This window comes from Phalacrocorax carbo, chromosome 4 (assembly GCF_963921805.1).
Source record: "Phalacrocorax carbo chromosome 4, bPhaCar2.1, whole genome shotgun sequence".
In the NCBI taxonomy this organism is placed as follows: domain Eukaryota; kingdom Metazoa; phylum Chordata; class Aves; order Suliformes; family Phalacrocoracidae; genus Phalacrocorax; species Phalacrocorax carbo.
Window position 1 is genome coordinate 18,589,063 of NC_087516.1, and position 20,353 is coordinate 18,609,415.

Sequence of the window (20,353 nt, forward strand, 5' to 3'; positions counted from 1 at the left end):
AAATGCATAAAAAGGATTCTGCATGAGTTATGTATACTACATTGCTTTGTGTACCTTCCCAAGTTCTTTTTATAGTATTAAAAAATTCTATATGAAATTGTATGTCTAAATCTCAAGTATTATTGCATAAATCAAAAGAAAACATTTTCTGAGAAGAAAAAACAGTCAGACAATTCATGTCCCAAAATAACTGACCCAGAAACAACTCCAAAACCACCAATACAACAGCATCTGGAGGTCTGTGAAGAACCAGATGCTGCTGCAAAAATATCTTCCACAATTTGACATTTGGTGCTGTGACTGACGTCCAAAATACTGTTGTAAATATAACAGAACATGCCATCTCCCTACCACTACTTGTTTTGTAATAGCGAAAAAACACTATATAACATGATTTAAGACTTCCAAGTAGTTTGGGAGTGGGGAAATGGCAAGCAAAATGAGCATCTGTAAACAAAATAAAGCAATAATAATTAAAGTATCTTGCTGTGTACTTGAGCTTCTAGTCATTTTCACATGGCTGAACTCCCACAGAAACTCTAGATCGGACCCAAAAACCTTGAATTAATTCTCAGGTTTTCTCTAAAATATCTCGTATCATGATTTCAAAACACAACTGGCAAATTTCAGATTACCTTGGAAAATGGATATTGCTAGTTGCTATATGTTTACTGGACTTGGAAGTTTAGTTTTAGTGAAAGTCAATGATTAAAATAGACTTTTATCTTAGCTGAAAATATTTATCACTGGTAATTGGTTTCAAGCAATTTAAATAATCTTTCTGCTTTCACTGTGTCCCCTTGGAAATACTTGCTTTTCCTTCTCCAAAAGCAGATCTCTTGATGAGATGTACTCATCAAGAATTTCCCCATTACCTAAATTCTGTGCCAACATTGTGTCAAGAAGAAGGGATTTATTCTATTAGACCTCTCCATTCAGCTATGCACTTCCTGTTAATTAGATCAATTCTTGTGTCTGTTAGAAACTGGCTTAATATTCTTAATGAAGGTTCATTTAAGGTTCATTCTGGTTACAAGGTAGTTCTTTTCTCATCTTTTAGAGGCCACTTTTTAGACTTCATTTGTAGGTTGTAAGTTATCTTTACTTAAGGTTTGTGCTTGAAATCAGGAGTAGTTGCACCACTAAGCAGGGAGTACAATGTATTAAAAATAATAATAATGCTCAAAATGGTCTGCTTCAGTTTTATCACTTCGGCTTGCTTTCTTAACTTCATATGAGGTTTTTCTTCTATTAGATTCACTCCTGTGATCTGCAGAGAGGGACAGGCTGAAGATCACCAAAACCACTTATCAAGCAGAGAAGAAAAAGAGACTGGGCTTGATCATATGTTGCAAGGAGTGGTTTAGGTAGAAGAGGCTCAGAGTAGGATGAGAAAAAGTAGAATAGGATGAGTAGGATGAGATAAGAAAGTTAACAGCTGATGTTTATCAGTTAAAAATAAGTAATGAGCATGCATGCAGAAATATTGAGCCAAACTTTTCTGACTCATTTGAACTCATTTGAACTAAGGGCTCAAAATTAATTATTAAGTTTCTGTTGTTTACCAAATTGTCATGCATTAAGTAGCCTTGGTAACCTGTTTGCTCTGTCAGTCAACAACAACTATGAAATAATTAAAATTATTTTAGTTCAGAAAAAAAATTTACACCAAGTCATATTTTCCTGCCTTCACTCCAGGCAAAAACTATGCAAACAGGCATAGTTTGCATCACCTCAGCCAAAGTGCTGTTATAGGTTAAGCCACAATAAATTGTGCAAAACTGTAAGCACTTAGGTTACCTTTTGTGTGCAGATGCTCACAAGAAGAGAGAAGTGGGGCCAATCCTTACTGTATGCAGACCAGGAAATCCCATTGGCACATTCTTAACTTTCTATTAATTCCTGGTTTCTTTAAACCATTTTAGCCTTGAGCACAAGCTTAACTTATTCTAAGCGATTTCCTGAATAGTTAGAGGCTACTCTTTAATTTAGGAAGAGAAGTACTATGGCAACTTACTATATTTCTAGGTAGTAACGGCTGATCCATTGTAGTGTGACTGAGGCTTACTACATCAAGCTTGTCTTGCTGTTACTTTGTATTTTCCCCATCTGTTAGTAGCCACCTGTTATACCCCACACTGATTCCTGATTAGAGCCTCTAGACACTGCTGCAATAAAAAATAAACAGCAGTCAAAATAATAGCAATGAGTTTTTCGTGTTGCAGTGAATAAGTGCATTGCTCCTGCATTCATTTTGGGAGGAAAAAACCAAAACAAAACCAAACCACAGATCTAAGAGAATCCATGTACATTCTTTTTTTTTTTTTCCTCCAGACCAAGAGGTGTTGACTGCCTTGCATATTTATTCCTCAGAGATGATTGCACTTGGTGAAAACAATGTTAAGGTCTTAAAAACTGGCTAATTATCTTTCGTTTCCCACCTGAGAACCTTTAAAGAGGCCTAAATGTGCTCTGGAAAAGAAGGCAAAAAGACCCTATGAAAAATAGTACCTGAATTCACTAGCCATTTTTTAATAATCTTGTCCAATGAGAATTCTCAAAGTAACAATATATCTTAAGTAAATGGTTTGTTTTTCAGAAAAATCCAAATGTTTTCACTGATGAAATGAAAACCAAGATGTTTTCAGGCATTCCTGGGACACTGAGATATGAGAAAAAACTGGAATTGACCTCATAAACCCAGCATATGCGGTTGCTTTAATCCAGGACTGAAGCTGAAGAAATGACTTGCCTCTGCACCCTCTACAATGTGCTGTGACTTAAATGCATAGTTGAAATATGTTTCCCAACCAAGTTCTCAGAAAAAAACTCAACAGTGCCAAGAACAACTCACCGTCTCCTGTCTGAACCACAGAACCACATTAAAATTTTTGTTTTGTTTGCTTGCTTATAATTTGCCATTTTTCTTTTTTTTGCTAATAATTAAATTGGTTTATCATTTGACCATAAATTTATTTTTGCTTTTTTTTTTTTCCAGTTTTCTTATGACTGAAGTAAACATACTAAAATAGAACCACAATGAGCATCTTTATAAGTACAGCAAATGCACCCTGTGATTCTTTCCTATCTGTAATTTGGAAAACTCCAAGCGGTAGTAAACGAAGAGAGAGCCTGGTCTGAAAATATGATGGGAACTGGATCACCTCAGATTCACATAGTACGACGGCCAGCATGGCTAATCTGGAGGTGGGAACAGTGGTAACTGAGGCTGCTGTTACAGGAACATGCAGAATGGTTTAAGGTCCAGACAAAAGGGGCTTTTTAGTCAGTGTAGCGCAGACATAGTTTTAAAATTTGAAGATTCCATAGTGGTCACCTGGAAGTCATGAATCATCTGACTCAACAGATGTTCCGCAGCCACCCAGTGAGGAACAGGTCTCCTTCCCAGAGATTCAGGGCTTCACATGTGCTCCAGTTATTTGTCCCCACCTGGCAGCTTTCATAGCTCTTTGAATATCTCCCTTGCATATCTTTGTGCATAAACTTCCCTGTAACCAGAATTTGCAAAGTAAGTCCATATGCATTGACTCAGGGTGTGGTTTGGAAAAGTGATTGTTTTGGTACGTTGGAAGTATCAATAATGGCAGCTGACTGCAAGTATCTGGCCAGGTATTTTTCTCCCAGTTGCACTGGAGGTCTTTGCTCATGTAGGCAGAATGCTAAGTGGGTGTAAGGACCACTGATTCCTTCATAGTCTCTGCATCTACAGACTGAAATTTGCTTTGGCAATAAACCTATTGCACCAAGCAACAAAAGCCTTGTCATCCCAAGCACATTTTATGAAAGCAGTATGATTAAAGTCCTCATTCTGTCTTAATATGGAGGAAAAAGCATATAGCTTTTGTTGTTGAACATGGTGTCATAATACTAATATGTTAGGGGAAAGCCAAGACTGTAGTTTATCATCCTATCCCCCATTGCCCACATGTAGTGCATACAACATCATCATACTTATCATTTATTTATTCCCGTGTGTCTGCAAGAGAGCTACAGCATGGAAAAGTTACTGCTCCCCTATATATTCCTGTCGGTCTGCATAATCCAAGGCATCTATCTCCATATCATTTTGCAAAATCAGGTTTAATATCTCACAACAGCTCTACTTGTCTCATCATCTTTTCTTGTATCTTCCTATATCAAGAAACAAACTGCAATAAAAGCTACACAGGATGGGTGAACCTGAGAAATTTAAGCAGTGCTTCTTCATTCATCATACCCATCTGCAAATTAAAACAGTCATGCAAAATTTATTTTAACTTAGCCAAACCTATTTGGCTTGAAAACTAGGCTGGCAATGCTGTGGGAAGTAATATATTTTGTGGTATTTCTGGCACGGTCCCTGACAAACCTTGTAGTTCATGAAAATTGACCAAAACCAACCAAAAATCTTGAACTTGAGGAAAGGTTCAAGTCATTTCTTATTATATCCAGATGGGGTTACGATTCCCTAGTCACCATTAGTGAACAATAAAAATACAGAGTAGTGAGATGAGTATAAATGAAAATCTTTGTGTTTGGGGAGCCAGATTTTCAGTTTCTCATTGAGAATCAGCTGAGTTTCATAGAAGAATATTGTAAAACTTGATCCTCCAACGGGGCCCTGAGACCCTATTAAGAAAGCTTGCTGGGCTTCTCTTGGAAGTCACACTGGGCAATGAGGTCCTGTTTGCCCATCTGCATGCAGTCAATATGGACCATGCAGCCACATTTGTGGAAGATGTTCCATCTACCTGCTATTCCTTCCTGTAGCAGGATCTTGTATTTAGCTGTCACCAAATGTCTTCATTTTTCCTCTCCTGGTGCCTTCCTGAACTTGTTGGTTTACGTGCCCCCCAACATGTTCACCAATTATTCTTTCTGCAGGTGAGAGGCAAGAAAATGATCAACAAGATCAATTATTTGAACAATTTCTTCTCACATAGGTTCATGAACCAAATTTCTCATTCACCGGTTTTGCCAATCTACTTAGTGAAAAATTCTGTGTTCAGTCAAGCAGTGGACAATATATTGTAACTAGGTAGTAAAGGGAACAATAACCTGATGCTCATACCTCACAATGATTTTATAAATGGTTATGACTTAGCTTATAACTTCGGAGAAACATTCAATGACAAACAGATTATGTTTGCAAAGAATGTTACTAACAATTGCAAAGAATGTTATTATCTAATATGGAATTCAAAATTCTAAAATGTTCCTATACACTTAAAGCTTGGATAATACAGCAATTAATAATATAATATTAGAGAAGAAATGAAATAAATGTTTCCAGAAGGTTGACTGGTAAGGAACAGAATAGCAACAGACACAGGAACAAGTGGGAAAGAATCTAAGTTACAGCAGGTAGAATATGAAACTATGGAAAGTGAGCAAAATAAAAATCCAGAGGAAATACCTGGAGATACTTCAAAATATTTTAATATTCCATAGGAGGCCTAAGAAATAATGGGGCAGTGTATAGGACAGCATGCTCAAGGGATGGGAGGACATGATTAAGCCACAAGATTACTATTTTCACATCAGCCTTCAGCAAAAAGGTCATGATCTGTTAACAAATCCTGAGCAATTTTTTGCAAGTATTTAGAGTGAGGCTTTGTCAGAGACAAGGAGATAGTATGGGAACACTTCAGTTACAACTGTTTTATTAAATAGGCTGATTCTTCACAGATGATGAGAACGGGCTGACTCTGAATCCTTCCTGCCTTATTTACATCATGAACGTGAGCAAAGCTCTGTGTATCCCAGGCTGCCACACACATGTCATCAGAACTGCTGTGTGGTATGACTGTCCCCTGACTAATAATCCCTCCAGATAACAGATTTCAGTCACTTTTTTATATGGTCGTATTCATTGCTGAGAGTTCCTTCCTAGGAAATATTCCTGATGTGTCCCTTATCTTCTTGGAATAAAAATAGAAACAGGGAATGGGTGAACTCTGGTAAATTAATTGCCATTGAACGCCACTGGCATTCAATGCCTTTTATTTTCCCAGGATTTAATGGTTCTGAGTTGGGTTTTGGCTTCCAGCCTTTACATTTGCATGAACATGGTAGTTTAGTTTCTATAGTTTCAGTGGTTTGATGGTTGAGTCCTCTATGAACTGTTAAATCAGCTTTAAACTTGCCACCTGAAGACACTATTTCACCCTCAGCATCCTTACTGGTTCTTGTCATTTCAAAGTATGTAATTTTTAGACCTTCTAACATACTGCTTGCATTGTGTGCTAACAGGATTCTCGCTAGCTTCCCCCACCCACCACCCACCCCTTTCTTTGCCATAATTAATTGCTAGCAATGTCTTTTACAAAACCAGATAGTCTTTTGGTCTCCAACACTGGCACAGGCTTCCTAGAAAGGTGGTCAATGCCCTAAGCCTGTCTGTGTTTAAGAGGCATTTGGACAATGCCCTTAACGACATGCTTTAACTTGGCCAGCCATGAACTGGTCAGGCAGTTGGACTAAATGATCGTTGTAGCTCCCTTCCCACTGAAATAGTGTACCCTATTCTAAATTCTAAATTGGTGGTTGTTTTCATTTTGGATCAATATTAGAAAGAATTGTGTTAGCAAAGTCTTCTATACTGACATTAAAACATGCAAAGCCAAAAGTCAACAGCAATACCAAACTCAAAGGTGAATGTATGTACCTTTGGTCAGATTTATCTACATTACAACATTCACTTCAGTTCCTTAATTTAACTCTGCAAGCTACTGTACATTACGGAAAGCCTTGACCTCACACATCTTTTGGTACTGCTTCACTACATTCTTGGATATTTTTATGCTATATTCTCTCTTTAGGACATGAAATTTATAGTGAGTGGCTTTGCTATTACACATCAACAGAAACATGATACAAAGAATGATATTGCTAAAACAACGTGCAGTGAGTTATTGCAATAAGTCATCAGAATTCCTTGATACCCATCTGAAAGTCCTGAGCCTTGCTATGCTCTCAAAATACTCTGATCAAGTAGTGTTGGAAAGTGAGAATCCCCCTTCATTGCATGAACCTCTGAAAAATTGCACTAAGATGAATAACTTAGTGACAAGTTTTGCTTCATAATGAGGTAATTGCTCAGGAAAAATTATTCTTCAGAAGAAAATTTACAGAACACCAAGAGATACATAAAAACTGCAGAGGAAAACTATTTATTTCCAATAAGCTCTTTTGAGGAAATAAAAAATACAGTGGATAATTAGACTAGGTAGTTACAATGTGTTAAGGTGCTTTAAATACTTCCGTAAAAATCACTAACAGCTATGTTTCTAGCTCATTTTCACAAAAAGGAGAGATAAACCACAGCTATGCACTAAATACATTAACATACAGGAAGAATATGGTGACAAAATGCTAATTTTCAATGTGAAAAGATACAAGGGCACCAATTGGGCAGTAATAGGGACAAGATTATGTGTAATTAGGTGTAACTGAGATTATGAGGTAGCAAAAGTCACAGCTGAGGTGCAATATTTAAAGCAAGAAGGACTGAAAAATTTAGAGAATTTTGCTAAATTAAGTAGCAGAACTAAGGATGATTAAATTAATGTCATCAGTGTTCACTGAAAGGGAACACCAAGTTTCTCTGACATGGATAAAGACTAAATTACATTGAATTTGATTAAATTTGAATTAATAAGAAATTTACTTTTTTGTGGACAGGTCAGTGAGATATTGCTTTAATAAACTGATTCAGTGCCAAAAAAAAAAAAAAAAAAAAAAAAAAGGAAACAGGGAAAACAATCACAAGTTAATGGGAAATGCTGAAATTTGAAAATATCAACTTTAAGTTATCCCCAAAAGATAACTAGGAAAGAGCAGCAAACTTCTTACTTAAACACATTAGATTGGCAGAAATAGTGCCATGTGAAGAAAGGTTTATCAAGATTAATAATGAACTAAAGAGTAATAAAATTTTGTTATTTTATATAACTCTGGATGGAAAGATGTATTTTAGGGTTCTGTTTTACTTTCTATCTTCCTCCCCCAAGAAAATGTCTAACAGAGTAAAAATTGTAAGTACTTTGGTCTAATTTATCAAATTAACTGTATTTTCTTATTGTATCTTGTCTGTGAAAGTAGATTTAACAGTATTTTATTGAGACAAATTGATTAGAATGAAAAACTCTTTCTTGGAGGGATATACTTCATAAATATTGCTATGTGTAGTGAAAATAAATACATTAGGCATCAGTTCCTGTGTTTAGGTCCTAATTAAAGTGATAACTGTCTTAGACTGGCAAAACTGCCATCACATAAAGTAGTGTATAAATCTATATTATGGTATGTGAAGTATCACTGTAGGAACAGAATATGAAATCAGGATGATTATTTGACTATGATAGTATTTATATTTCTCCAAGGAAGAAGTGGAAGAACTGCCTACCTAGCATTTTCTGTTATCTCTTATCCATGTCCCTGTGAAATGGATATGAGGGTTTGCTCTACCTAAATAACTGAGGAGAAAGTTTTGTTCTACTTCAGTGACTGAGGAGAGGCCAAGATCCAGCGCTTGGGTAACACAGATATATCACACAGGTACATTTCTTAGAGTTAAATTTAAAACATTGTGGAGTATTTTTTTTTTTAAAAAAGATTACCAGATTTTTGGCAAATAATTTTAGAAGCCAATTTACATGGATCTTTACTTTCCTGTTAAAACATTTATTTATCCCATTCTTTTTTTTCACTTTGGTTTTTCCTTTTCCTTCTTTTCATTTTCTTTTTATTTTGTTTTCTCCTTTTTCTCTTGCTTTTTCTGTTTCCTTAGCTTTTGATTTTCTATTCAGTTTAAAAAGAAACTAAAAGGAAAAGAAAAAAGAAAAGAAAAATTAGTTTCCTTTTTTCTTTATTCTTTTTAATGCTTTCTTTTTTCTTCTCTCTTCTTTTTTCAACTTTTTTTTTGTGTTTCTTTTTCTGCAGCTGCATTTTCAATCAGGAATCCATATTTTACCATTATGCTAGGATAATCCATCACAATTTTCTGTATTCTATTTTAGCTCTTTTCTATAAATACAAAAATCTTTAACATGTCACTATGAATCAGTTCAAGTCCAGAAAGGCTGGAGTGAAAACTGCTGCAACATTATACAATATCATATACTCTCAATAAAGATAGCATGGGAATCGTTATATTATAGCTATATTATACGTATTGTAGACTACCAGGTAAGAATATAGACGTATGTTTGTTTCACATTGTAAGTTAGGTAAACTACTTTGTTGGCCTTCCTGACCAAAATCTGGTTTATTCGTCATCCTCTAATTTGATTTTTCTTATAAACAGAAATACTTAGTTTTGCACAAAGTTTGTTTGAAATTAATAATTAACTACCTGTAAAATAAATTTGTTTTGAATGAGTTCCAACAGATATGGCTTTCTTAATTACCATCTTTAGTTTCTGTTTTCTCTACAGCAAGCTATAAGTGAATGAAATGACTACAGAATGACTTTGCCAGGTGTAGTTAAGTAAACAAATGACGTCGTATATTAGCACTTTGAAGAAAAAAAAAATGCATAAGCATCCTTATTTTTTATGAACTTATTTACTGATCATTTTAATCACAAATACATGTATTGCAGTCCAAAGTGTAACCATACCTTGTGTGGTTCTTGAGCTAGGTGTTTTGGATAGGAATAATAACATGACCATTACCGTTATGGTGGAACAAAATTGAACAGAGTCTGCAAAACCCTGCAGGATAATAGGGTTTGATAACTATACTTTCACCATAACTGATCAAACCAAGTGAAAGTTAGTAAAGATATTTGTATCTGAGTTTCATCAACAGCCATGCTGCAGACCACACAAATGTATCCTAAAAAAGAAAATAAAAAATATTAACAATGTCAGTGAGAATGAGTGTGAAGTTTTCCTAACTGCAGCATCTCCAACAGCCACTGAGGATTTAATCCTTTATATCAGTGGTTGCCAAATCCTCTGGCTTTTGTTGCACATACAGGAAATTAAAAAGATAAAACTGAAGCTAATAAGAAGAGCAAAGTATGACCACCTTCTATGAACAATATGCTCTGTATTGACACTCACCAGCCAACAAAAGTGGGTATTAATTTGATAAGACCTGGACTTCAGGGATTGAAGGTACTAATTTCCAAGCAAAATAAAATACATGGGAAAATGTTTTAAAGCATCTCATTAGAGAATATAAATTGTGAGGAATTCACTGAGCACAACAGAAGTTATTTAAATAGGATTAAAGCATATCCTAACACCATTTTTGAAATTTCTTGTTTTGGGGTTTTTTTTTAGTTTGGGGTTTTTGGGTTATTTTTGGTGGTTGGTTTGTTTTATTCCCACAAAGGGAATTTAGGCATAGCAAGTCAGAATAACTAAACAGTTGAGCAGCGCATACAAAACACTGTAGATAGATGTTGTCTGATCTGTATGTTTGAGTTATATTTAGTAAAGAAGATGTTCAGCCATTTCACAAACTTTGTGGCAAGAATGGGAGGTGGGAGTTTGTTCTAAACTTCGTTGCTAAAAGTTCAGGCTCACCACAAACAAACAGATTATTTGTCATTCCTAGGCTTAAACTATTCCTTTCTATTTCTGGCAGTGTAAGTGCAAAGAAATAGCACTGCCTCAAACTAGTGTCTACAAAAATGCTTACTAACATTTTCCCAGAATTTGTCAGAATAAAGTAGATGTCAGACCTGTCTTTATTGCTGCTACCTTTAGATAGTATTTCAGCCTTGGTTAGATTTCTCAGTGGCTGTTACTGCCTAATTTACATTTACACCCACAGGAATTAGGTAGCAACATTCCAAGAGCCCAGAAAAATAGCTTCCAGTGAAGGTGGTCCACACACTTCAGTTGCTGCTGGCTCAGAGTCTGGGAGCAGGCTGGTTTAGAGGAACCAGAGAACATTCACCACGAGTATAAGGAAATATACCTATGTCATCATTCCACCCTTGCGTTATTGTTTGAACATTACTATGTGTAAAAACAAATGTTTGTTTTACAGACAAGCTATTTTTGACAAGCAGCGTTTCTAAATTTAAATTTCAGCCCATTGTCCTAGATTCACAGGAAGAAATCTAAGATTTGAGGCATGAGTTTAAGACATAACTTTATTAATTTAACTGCTATGAGAACAAGCGGTACTAGTCTGTACAGTACAGGTCATGATTCCTTCCTTAAATAGTCCCACAAGCTGCTGAACTCACATTAAACCCTCTCACTCCACAACTGGTACTGAAACTTGTTGCTTTCTCCCCCATGTCTTCCTCACCATTCCTATATGGGTTGAGGGTTTTCTTCCCATTCAACACATGAGGAGCCACAGGCTCATTCCCTCTTTTCTTTAGGGGCTGTTTTCACCTAAGCCTGGGCTACCAATTTCAGATTGTCAAGGAAAAAGACACTTATGGAGCAAGTGTAAATTGCACACCTGCCACTTGCAAAACAGCACCTTTTGAAGACGGATCTCCTGACTGTAACATTGGATTCAGGCAGCTGCCCAGTGGTGTGGGAAAACAGGTCTTTCCTTCTGCCAGGGAGAGGCAATCAGTGAAGCCCAGAAAAGAGCCAGAGACCCTGTATTATGGGGGAGCAGAGTGTATGAAAAAGCATGAAGCTGGGAAGAGGCAACTTATACACCTTTTGTCCCATGTGGATACATTGGTGCTTTACCATCTACTTCCTGTTATCCTGTCTACGCCACCCATTTTCATCATCAAAAGAAAAGGAAATGAGGCACCCCAGCAAAAAGGCGTTATCTGATTTGACAGGAATTAAAATGGTATTATAAAGAAAAATGTTGCCATAATCTGTCCAGTAATGAGACACAGAAATCTTGCTGCATCATCACGTAAAATTAAAATTTTAATACATGTAAATCTCAGACCATTCATCATTGCTAAGCAATAAAAACTTACTGACAAGTCCATTGACAATAAACTATACAGTTTGTGTCCATGAATGATTTAACTATACAACCAAGTTAAAATCCATTGTTTTATTTGACCTTCTCTGATTTATCTGTAAAAAAAATATTTAATAATTCTCACCTTATGTAAAGCCTCTTTATTTTGTTCATTGTCCTTTGAAAAATAATAATGAATAGACTACTTACCATTTTGGCAGAGATAAGGAATGGCTGGGATGTGCCCACCCATTTCTAAGATTCAGAAATGCAGAATGCTTGATAATATGCTAGGTCTCTTTTTATTTCAGTACTGTAAAATTAAAACTGAAATAATTACATTTTTATAATTTAAGACTTAAGACTTGCTCCAAAGCATAATAAAAGGGAAAAGAGTCTCTTAATTGATGTCATTCACTTTGGGATCAAGTTCAAAGAGCAAAGTGTAGTTTTCACCTCAAGTATATGATTATTCATATCTATACCTTAGGTAACATCAAAAAATATATTGTGGTTGCAGTTTGTTTTGCTCAAGGTATTTTTTAATACAAAAACTGGTGATTTACCGGAACGGTCTTAGCTTTTCTTGACCAGGAAAAGTGTTAATTAAGGTTGTTATCTTACATTACTTTAAAAGAATGTTAATTATTCATTAAAGGTAATATTGCAGAAAAGTAAAAAAAAAAGTTAATAGTTCTGATTTGAATAAAAATACAAATCATATTCCTGGATTATTCTTAATTGTCACATTCAGAAGTGATAAGTTTACACAGAATTACAACTGTGGCATCAATTCATCATAGTCTAAAATGAGAACTGAACAGGAGCTGTCAGGAGGAGGGGAATAGAGGAGGTAGGTTGGAATATTTGTTCCCCAGAAGGCAAGAAATAAACTGAGGATAAAGACATCCTTCCTCTACAAGTGCACAGTTGTACCATAAATCTGGGAAAGTCTGTAATTATGTCTTATTAGTACTTATTTGTTCTTAAAAATCAGATTAGAAGGTGTACTGAAATTAGCACTATTTTCTTTAAAGCAGTTCCATGATCTCATGAATGGATCATTGCAGTATATAGAGGGATATATCTACTTTGTCTGAGAAAGAATTGGTTGCTCACAGGTGAGCACAAGAGAGGACAATGGAGCTGTCAAGAGCCAGCCAAGTATGTCCTAAGAATTGGTATAAGCTTAATTTGAGAATACAGTAATTTTGAATATTTTCAGTGACTGGTCTTTGCCCATCATTTAAGACTTGCACGGCTCAAGTGGGAAGAATAAATTTGTGTCATTTAAATATGCTTTATTTTTATAGCAATCAGATCATTACATCTAGCTGTCATTTTATAAGATATAATGACGATGTATTATAAATTAAATAGTTATGTTTATAAAGCTGTGAGATCTTTGTCATCTCTCAGTACCTCATGACTTTGAAAGATGGTAAAAGCCTATGTTTTACTCCTCTACAGTGACTCCATTCAGAGAAATAAGTTCTCATGCATTTTGATAAGCGGGACAGTGAGCTTCTATTTTCCATTTACACCTGACAAAAAGTCAGACTTTTACCAATAACATTATCTGAAGTGTCTATAAGAAAACCAGTACAGGGGATGCAAAGAAGAGTTTAGGTATTATGAATGCATTCATTCACATTTCCTATCAGTTCCCCACACTTCTAAGTGTCAGAGCCAACTATTTCGTATCAGTTACATTGCTGGCAGGACCTTTGCCTGAAGAGTAGCTGACTCCGTCTCAGTTCAAAAGATTGTTGAATTATGGCTGGAGACTAGAAAGAGAAACCTGGAGAAACACTAGCAAAACCAATTCCTGTTGAGGTAATTGCTCCCACAGAGCAAACAGTGCACGGTCAGTCCTGTTGAAATAGCTATCGCACCTCAACTAAAATAAAATAATTAATTAGCAATGTCTTCATTTATTTCCCATTATCAAGGCCTTAAACAATATTATTCTCACTGGAATTTGTTTTTCCCCTAAGTGTGCTTTTTAGCTCAAAACCAAAACTCTTCCAAAGGAACTGACTCCCTGAAAATCTCTTTCAGGACTTTATACTGCCTCTGGATGTACAGCTGCTTGGGAAGGCTTGAAAAGATGTCATATTTTTATTAGGCTATTGTAGATGAATGGTCAGTTCTCACACAGTAAATCTGATACATGTCAAATGTGTAACTTACCTGGCATGTAGACTAAATCCAGCGTATATCGATACTCTAGACACATGAGTATCCTTGCCCTGTCTGTATTATGCTTGCAAATGGCTGGAGATTATAGACAAATGGATACTCTCTTTAAATTAAGTCAAGACAAAATTTCTGGCTTGAAAAAATGACATGTTCGGGGAACTCTTATGTAGTACATGCATATATATGCATATTTGAATAGCATAGCAAACTGGGAAGCATAGCTCTTGGGAAGATTTTTACATTTCACTGTCTGTTAGCAAGCTATTTAGAAACAGGGACGGAATAAGGGGTCAATATTTTGGAAGAAAAATACAGTAGCATTGATTGTACAGCATGACCAAATGGATACTAAAAATAGATGATATCAGTATCTACAAAAGCAGAAATGAAAACAGCAACAAGAAAATGATTTTTTTGTCAAATTTCAACTCATTCATTAACAGATTTTTCCAGTTTAGAAGTAATGACAGTTAAAGGGAAGTTATTCCAAGACAGAAATTATCCTTATACTTTAAAATCCTTGATTAGACTTTCAGTGAACAGATACATTAAAGAAAAAATGACAGAAAATAGCGTAAGAGAAATCATCCACTGTCACAGGCAGCAAATCTTCACATCAATTAAGCAAAAGCTGAAATTAACAAATATCACATTATTCCGCTTCATGGCTGTAAAGAACACTATTCAGGAAAATTATCCTGAATAGTTCCTAGATACTGATGTGAAAGTAAAATTCAGTATTCAAGGAAAAGATAAAATGCAAAGGAGAAAAAAAAAAAAGAAATCTTTGGACATCTAAGTTAAAGGAAATATCATTCACTCTTCCAACTTATTTTGAATTAACTTGTCACTGTAATTTTTCTGGAGGCTAGTAGTTCCTTAAGTTACAAGGACTGAAACCACAAGTTAGAGAAATACAGATTACAAAATATTCAGTTCAAGATACTTTAGGTATTTTGTGCATTGCTGGACTATTAACTAGTACATGGACAAATGCATGTGGCAGTCTATGATCTCTCTTGATAAGGTTAGACATGTCATTAAAAAAATCTACAGCCTATAAACTCCCTGAAAAAAAATACTGAGAAAAGTTCCAATTATGTTTTCTTCTCTCTGAGCTTGCAGTTTTCTCCATACGTTGGCAAGAAGATGTTTCCAGATTTACATTTCCTGTGTGTCCATGTGCAAAGTTTGAAAAACGTACCAGTTCTGATGCACCTGAAAGAACTTCCCAGCTGTAGGTCATACATGTTCTTTACCTAGATTTGTGTGTGGGCAAGATGTGATGTCCTCATAAAAAAAATCTGTATGAGAAACAGCAGAGCTATTGGGAGTCTCTCCAGCACCCAAGTTCTCCCTAACAATTCAGCTCTCTGTGTCCACATCCTCTTCTGCCTTCCATCCTGCCCTCATGTTCTCCTCTGGTTTCAGCTATGGTGGCCATAAAGTTCTCTGTGTCCTTCCCTGCATATTACACACCATTTATTGAAAAATACTGTCATCTAATTTTCATTCCATTCCAGTCAACCATGAGCTGAATCAAATGAGGCTGCTCTGACATAGCACTGAATAAAATTATAACACATGATGAGGTAGTCCTTCTTTCTCATCTGTACTATTTTAAGTTACTACAGATCTTACATATCTCAAAGCAAAAATGCATTTTTATCTCTATTTGAGGAGTGCCATTTGAGGAGAAACCAAAGTAGAAATACAATTACAACGAGATTTTGACCATCTGGTGGGAGTAAGTCATAGAAACTTCTACTGCATTACACCAACAAAGCTTGAAAAAAATATTAAAGCCTGCTTGTCTCAAGTTTAAAGAAAGTTCACAAGCTTTAAGTTGTTTGTTATATACGTCACTCTAAGACATAGCAATGAAAGTGGGACAATGCTGATCTTCACTTTTTCAAACCATCAGTATTCATGGCTCTAGTTTTTAGTTTCCCTTTTATTCATCTGTTTGCATAAGTAATGTTTATTGGTGGAGTTAGGACTAATCTTGATGTCCTACCAAACTATCAAATATATACAAACACTGCCAGGGGAAAATAATAAAAATGTCCACAGCCTTCAGTTATTCCACAGGAATAGATCACTTCAGAATGTCATGCATTTGACTTCCCTCTGCAATCAGGATTATTTAAAAACTTTCCATTTACCTCATAACTGCCATCAACAAGCTTTGGGTGGAGTAGGTTACAGTGATTAAATTAAGGACAACAGGCATTAATGTCTTTAAAACTCAGGAAACAATGTCTTTAAAATCAGAACCCCTTTGAAGGAACCCTTTAAGGTTACATTAAAGTCTTTTCAAAACTCTCTGATACTATGTCACTATTATATGAATATTGTTTTCAGTCTTGCAAAAATCTGCTTTTAGAAGAAAAAAGTGTGAGATTAAAACAAACCTTCCAAAATTTAAAAGCATCTTCCAAACAGAACTCGGTATGCATGTTGCAAATGAAAAAAATCTAATGTTAATAAATTGAACAGAAAGCTTTTTTACATCTTTGATACATTTCTGAATACAAATAACTCTTCCAAAAGGAAAGTAAATAATTTCACGGTCCTTTACATCTTCTCTAAAACACTGAGGTTGATATGCAATATTTAGTTAAAAAAATATTTCAGACTGAACTGTATTCACAATTTTTTTTCAAAGCTTTTGTAAAATCTAAAGTAAAAAAAAAAAAAAGTAAAATCTAAAGGAACCAGAGCAGCTAAAATACTTCATTCTATGGATGTCACAGAAAAAGCCCTGATTTAGAGATCTCAAGATTTTATTGTTAATACAGAGTTGTCTTAGAGAGTTGTCTCAGACAGGGCAGCAAAATCTCTGTGAGATTACCCCTTCCACAGAGGACTGATTCAGTGTTACCCTGATCTAGATAATAATGGTACGGTTTGTAAATAACCAAAAATTGGATGGTGTAGTAATTAATGAAAACAGTTTACTCTTATATCATGGTCTTCATTACTCAGATAATTGGTCACAGGCCAAGAAAACAAAATTTAATATGTTCAAATACAATACATCTCATTATTTGAAGGCAAAAGATGCAGGTTATGCCTACAGGGTGAAAAACTCTTCTGAAAAACACTGAGTCAGAAAAGGATTTATAGGTCAGTGTGGATAAATGAAACAACACAGACTCAGTGCAAAGCTGTGCCAGTAAGAGCTAACTGAGTTATAGAAAGTATTGTGTAGGAAAGACAAAAAAATCTTGATTCTGTACAAAGCACTACTAACAAAATCAAAAAATGACATGCATTTCTCATACGCATACTTCAAAGAAATATATAAATATATTCTGAAGAACATCACAGAAATTATCACTAGGCTGAAAAAGACTTTAGGATGTGAGCTCAAGGGTTTGAGGATCCAGTATTTGGCTAGGGCTCTGGTCTTCTAAGCCTCTGATCTATCTTTGCCATGTCCACACTCGAAGGTCACCATGCCCTGTTTTCACTTGGCTATAACAACTGAATCACAGGTACGTGTACCTTTCCTTAAAGCAATGACAGATTATACTAAATTGCTTGACCTTACACTCAAAGAAAGCAATGACTTTGCTCATGTTTCCTTTCTTCACTAGGCATGTAAAAAAAAAAAAAAGGAAAGTTAAAGAGGAATGGAATACAAATTTCTTCTTTGCATTCAAAATACCCTTAGTATTTGCATTTAGAAAATAATTCAATAACTGTTGTGCTTCAGGGCAACAACTGGTCATCCAGGAAGAATCCTGCTTTCAGTCTCTCTTCTTTTCTCTTAAATTTTCCTCTACAGAGCACAGGCGATTGGCTATAGATGGAAAACTGGCCAAGCAAGTACCAATAAATCTACATCTAGTAATCTAGAATCATAGAATCATTAAGGTTGGAAGAGACCTGTAGGATCACCAAGTCCAACCATCAACCCAACATCACCATGTCTCCTAAACCATGCCCTGAAGTGCCATATCTACGCATCTTTTAAATACCTCCAGGCATGGAAACTCTGGGCAGCCTGTTCCAATGCCTGACCACTCTCTCAGTAAAGAAATTTTTCCTAATATCCAATCTAAACCTCCCCTGATGCAGCTTGAGGCCATTTCTTCTTGTTCTGTCACTAGTGACCTGGGAGAAGAGACCAACACCCACCTTGCTGCAACCTGCTTTCAGGTAGTTGTAGAGAGCGATAAGGTCTCCCCTCAGCCTCCTCTTCTCCAGACTAAACAACCTCAGCTCCCTCAGCTGCACCTGATAAGACTTGCTCTCTAAACCCTTCACCAGCTTCGTTGCCCTTCTCTGGACACACCTGCAACTTGATGTCATATGGTCAGAATCAGACTGATCACCAGATCGAGCCAGGTCCTTAACTTAGTTTGGCAAGAATCCATGAATGGTATTTTTTTACTTTCTAGTGTAACAGGGATCATGATCCATTAAGTAGGATCATCCCAGAATAAGACCAATCGGTTCTCAGGGGCAGCGGTGACAACCGTCTCTATACTCACAACAACAAAAAATTATTCCACTGAAGACATGAATGTTTTCATCTTACTAATGTTAGGATCAGTATATTGGTAGCTGAGTGAATGATATGTGATTTAGACAAGATTCAGAAGATTTAGGTGTCCCTCTGATCTTAAACATTGTGAAACTATAAATCCAGCTGCTGTCTATACTTCTAGAGACAGATATATTTTGGTTTTCAAGTCTAGAAAATCTCTTTTCACTGTGTAAGAAGCAGGAGTTTTCAAAATTATCTGTTTTCAGAGATGTAAATCTTTCTTAGGCAATCTGCATTTACATTTTTGTTTAGCACCCCAGGCTGTATTTGTTATTTAATCTGCCTAATGTCAGAAGGAAGCACAGCTCTGCAAAGCCATGTGGTGATGAATAACACTCCTAATGGAGTTATAAATTGAGACTAATTGGTTTACGTGATTGTTATTAAGTCCCATTTCAGCTGGTTAATGGAATTTTGTTTGGCAGGGGAACAGAGCTAACGTTATCAGATAATTTTCTTTTGAAAATGGCTTAAATTTCAGTCTTCCAGATCCACAGGTTCTAAATAAGTCAGGGCCATTCTGCCTAAAAAATCCTTACAATGTACAAACACAAGAAAATTACAATGTTATCAATAAAGCGGCTTTAATATTTCAGTGCATTTTCACACCCTATCACCATGCCTTACATTGCCTCCAAAAATGACCAAAACATTACAATCAGTGAAACATTTCAGCAGAGACTTTAATCCCATCTCACAATTGCTTGAATGGTTTCAAATGTCACATAATGAACAAATAAATTGACTTTCATGAAAACCAGACTTGGCAAGAATGCACGAGTGCCTAGTTAAATAAGCAAACTGGGACTTAGGGGTACTTATACCCAATTTGTTGTTTTTCAAGTGTAATAGTTCCTAAATTAGTCTCAAAACATGGGCTGGTTTGAAACTTGAAATCAATGTCCACATGCGATTTGAAAGTTGATGTCTTGCCTGATCATATTAAGGTTCTGAGGAATTTTTTTTAGATTATCAGTATAATTCAAGGATGCAAAAATATGTTGCCAAGTGTAATATCCCTACAGCGATTTGTCTGCATCAGTTACTGTTTCTTCCTTTGACCCTTGTTGGTAAGATTAAGAACACCATGTTTAATATTTTGTAGAGTGCAAGGTTCACGAAGATTAACAGTACTAACATGGGTTTCCCTATTTATAAGCCTTAACAAGTTTATACTTCAGCACATTAAAATGGCAATACCAGTAAGGCATAGTTTAACAAACACAGATATTTTAAAACTAAAATCAATTTATTCCTACAAGCATAAGCAAGAGATAGAACTTGCGCTAATAAAGTTTGCTTTATTACTAGAAATAAAGCTTTCCTAAATGGGCTGGGTAGGTAGCATTTAGGGAACTTGTATGGTCATACCTGTGTAAAAAGAAAGTATTCAAAGATATGTGTGAAGGAGAGCTGCATGAAACTGTGTCCCCAAATATAGGCAGTTGCCCTTAATTATGACAACAGTGCAAAGGGAGAGTGAAGGTACTTAGACACTACATACTCAAACCAAGAAGCTATTTATAGACCACAGCAAAATCTTGAAAGCAAATCTGCAGCCAATGAAGTTAATATTCTCTCTATAGCTATCATCACCAAGCAACCTGGCTTCTGCATAACACACCAGCTGTAGCTTCTGAAAGGCCTTCAAGTGTAATCCCACATTAACTGAATTACAGTGACTGA